Below are 4249 nucleotides of genomic sequence, written 5' to 3'. Positions count from 1 at the left end.
CGGCTCCGCTCCGCCCGTCTCCAGCCCGCGGGATTCTTCCGGGGTTGTCTTCCCTCCGGTGGTTTCTTCGCTCGGCGAGGTTTTTGTAATGGTTACATACGGAATAAATTCGCCGGGGATTAGAAAAAATTAACTTAACGCTAATATACGACTCCCTGGAGATTTCGCTCGCTCGCGTGTCCAGGCTCGGGTCAGGCGCGAATCCGCGCTTTGTGACGGCAAAGGGTCGCTGCGAAGCTGCAGCGAAACTGCAACGTCACAATATAATTATATATTTATATATGAATATACCATATATTTCAATTTTTTCTAACTGTATTGAATAAATTGTAGCTTATAGAAAGTTACGTGATAAAAATCGAAAATATATACATTTGTGATACTTGCATTACTAGAAAGCTACAGAGTATATCTGTACTCTGAAAAGTAGGTGATATCCTAAAAAAAATCATAAAATGAAAAATTCAGGCCATGTTCAAAAAAAGATTCACAAAAATTTAAACCTTTAAAAATTTAAATTATTATCTAAAATAATATATTACCATGAAGAGTAACTGATATATTATTAATAAACGTGCCAGTTCAAAGTGAACATACATAAAGTGTATATTACCTAAATTTAATAATATATTACCATGAAAAGTAACTCGTACGTTATTCAAGGTGCAAATTCAAAACAAACATACATATAAATAAAACAGATTATAATTTGATTCTAGAAAACTGCCCTTGTTCTTTCATTGTTTTTAAAGAAAATTAAGTTGACCTGTACCTGCGACGTGGTATAATAAAGAAAACAATCAATGTTATTGGCCGCCTAAGAAACTGAGTAATAAAGCTGCGGAATTTATCAAAAATTAACACGAACCCGATGAGTCGTGGAAATTATTTGACGCAACGTTTCTAAGCTTTTATGATATGTATTGAAGCGATTAAAATAAATTACAAATTTTTTTCTCATCTATCGTTTAAATGTTAATATTTATCCATTTTACTTTCTGAAAGTGACTACCAGGAGAAAATCTTGAAATATCAACAGAGTTGCCACAGACTTGGAAAATAGGAAAAAGTCAGGGAAAATATAAAAGTGTCTAGAATTTGAAGTTTGCTCAAAATTTCCTTAAATTATTCTTATTCCAAATAATTGTTATTTTCTAAATATTATATTTCTTACATTTACAGTCAAATACGTTCAAAATTCGTGCACTTTAAATGATTTTAATAAAATAGTTAAAATTTATATTTTATTCAGTAATTTCATCGCCTGTTATAACTGCATTCTTTATTCCAATACTAATTTTTTTTGTTGGCTTAAATTTTCATGCAAAATTTTATTATTCTAAGCTTCTTTTGCATTTTTAATAATATAAGCTAACTTTCCTACAATTTTTGATTATAAATATTATACAATGTATTTTATACTGGTCATGGAAATTTTCCATTTTTATCTGGAAAGCTGAAAGAGTTAGGGAATTTTGAAATTCGTTTTCTGTGGTAACCCTGAGAATATTATAATAGCTTGAACTTTTTAAATTTAAATAAAGTCTCAACTAATTGTGAGGCGCTGTCTTATCTTTTAGACATAAGATTGTCATAACAGTATTTTTGAGAAATTGTTCAAAATTTTTTAGTTTAGTCATTTTTAAATGTTTATGTATTTGTCAATATTATTTTATTTACAAATTTAGAGGATTTTAATTATGCGCAACATAAAGCTAAAAAAGCGCAAACAACTGATCTTTTAACCTCCAATGACGAATCACTGGTTGCAAGAAAGAATAAAAGCAACCCCCAAATGTCGAAGAAAACTGGAAAGTTACAAGTCACCTCTAATAGCAGTGACACTGAAATATCATCTACCGATGATTCGAATGAATATCCAGTTCAATTTGATAAATTTGTTGGTAATACTATAATGTATCTAAATTTATTCGTACGCTATTAATAAGTCTAGTATATTAATTAAATTATTATTTATACTATTATTTAAGCTACTACAAAGAAGAAACACATGGAAGCAAAAAAAACTGTTCATACACAAAAATTCTGTTCGTTCTGTTGAAATTAATAAGGCTGTATCAGAATACGAAAAAGAGAAGACAATGAGAGTACAATTCCTCCAATTCAAAGGTCCAAAATTTTCTTGTACAATATATTTATTTTTACTTGATTGCGATGCTTGAATGGTTTGTTTCATTTGATTACAGAAAATCAAAATCAATGTCTGAAAGACATAAATCTCCTGCATATAAAAGTTGATGCAATTTCTGAGTCAATTTCTTCATTGATGAAAAGTGTTTCAAACACGATTGTAAAACCCACAAGCTTGTCATGTGAGCCAATACCAATATTAAAGTTACTTCCTATGAATTCGGAAGGATTAATTCAAGTAGTGGTTACAAACCGAACAAAACAGACAGAACTTGGTACTTTAGTAATTTCGCGGAAATGTTATGACGTGTCTACAAAACTCTAAACTTTCTTTTTTCACAGGTAGTAGAATTGAGCAAAATTGGCGGGCCAACCGCAAAGGAGGTTGTGAAGCGGGTCATGTATCGATTATTTGAAAATTCCTTAGGCATGGAGTACTCCTGGGAAGGCAAAAGAAAGAAAAAAGTTTTTAAATCACTTTCCATTTCTTCAGTAATCATAGGTTAGTGTTTATATTTAATATCAAAATTTAAAAAATACATAATAAATTACCAAGAATAAACGACTTTTAATATAAAAAAACAATGTAGAGAGAGAGAGAGAGAGAGAGAGAGAGAGAGAGAGAGAGAGAGAATAAAAGGGCCACGTAAGAGTCAGTTATAGAAGTCATAACATAAGAGATATCAAGATGAATAATATTATAATCCGTAATTAAATTTAAACAATATAATACATAATATTACATGTATTAGTTTCTAGATTGAGCCATCTTCAGATATTCGAATACAATAATGAACGCAATAATATGAAAAAAGATGACTCAGTAATATAAAAGAATAAAGAAGAGCCCTAGACACAATGAGAGGGAATAGTGATAGTGATAAAAATAACACGATTTCAATCTACCAGAAACTATATTTCGGTGTATCTGATTTCTGATACATTCAAATCGTGTTATTTCTATCACTATTCTCTCGTATTGTGTCTGGGGCTTAATAGCATGAATGAATTATGATAGCATGAATAGATTATGCTATTATTTTTTTATATTACTGCGTTTCTTTTTTTCCAACATTACTGTATTTATTCGAATATCTGTAGATAGCTAGCTCAATCAAGAAGTGTCGAAGCATGTAATATTATGAATTCTACTGTTCAAGTTTACGGACTATGATATATTATACGTCTTGATTTCTTTTATGTCACGGTTTTTATAACTGATTCTTATATGCCCTGTCTATTCTTTATATATGTAATTTTATACATATTGAAACACTTCATTTACTTTCAGATGTTGTTCGTGCAAATAAAAACACAACAGGTTGTAGTGAATTCGAGATTATTGAGATAATAAAGACATAGCTCGTTAGAAGCAAGGAACGTTTTTACAATAATAATAAAACTTTAAAGAGCAATACATCAAAGAAGTCACAGACTGAATCAAAAGAAACTCAACAGGGAGAAATATCAACTGTGAATGAACCGAACGAAGAACAAATTATAGAATAAATTTCTATACGTTCCTTTTCTAACTTGGCGTGAATGAGATGGGTAATTGTTACACCAACTATGAGATGGGTATCATACCCATATATTCATTCAAGATTTTATATAACAAAGACTCCTTATAAATCAAAAGAACTAGGAAAGAACATGAGCAATAAGAGTCAAGCACAGAAGACGTTGCGCTTGACTCCTATACCCAAGCTACTAATAGTAGAATAAAGAAGTTTTACGCTTTATGGGTGTATTATTTGCGCAACGTCTTCTGCGCTTGACTCCTATTGCCCATGTTCTTTCCTAGTTCTTTCAAGATTTTGCTTATAATAACACTATATAATGATTCGTTATTATATTATATTACTTTCTCCTGGATGTTCTAAACGTATCAACATAATAAAATAACAGTTTCACTGTAAAAACAAGTGTGTTACAAATGTATTACTTTATTACACATTTTATTGTAGTCATTTTTTACACGTCTGTAGGTGTATAGATTTGCAAGAAACATGTAGGATGTAACACTTTTCGTGTATACACTTTTCACTATGTATACGTGTATTCACTTTTACACGTTTCTTGCAAATCTACACATCTA

The 4249-nt window shown here is 30.4% G+C and overlaps 1 long non-coding RNA gene across 1 annotated transcript; it reads left to right on the top strand.

Moving 5' to 3' along the window:
• Positions 1–2391: 2391 nt before the first annotated feature.
• On the top strand, positions 2392–2970 carry LOC108727885 (uncharacterized). Its single transcript, XR_001936865.1, has 3 exons — positions 2392–2426; positions 2494–2653; positions 2911–2970. It is a non-coding gene; the product is annotated as an uncharacterized lncRNA (long non-coding RNA).
• The last annotated feature ends 1279 nt before the right edge of the window (positions 2971–4249 follow it).

Source organism: Mycetomoellerius zeteki, unplaced genomic scaffold (assembly GCF_001594055.1).
Source record: "Mycetomoellerius zeteki isolate Tzet28-1 unplaced genomic scaffold, Tzet1.0 scaffold56, whole genome shotgun sequence".
Taxonomy (NCBI): Eukaryota; Metazoa; Arthropoda; class Insecta; order Hymenoptera; family Formicidae; genus Mycetomoellerius; species Mycetomoellerius zeteki.
Note: the sequence above shows the minus strand (reverse complement) of the source record. Positions and strands in the feature narration are given on the sequence as shown.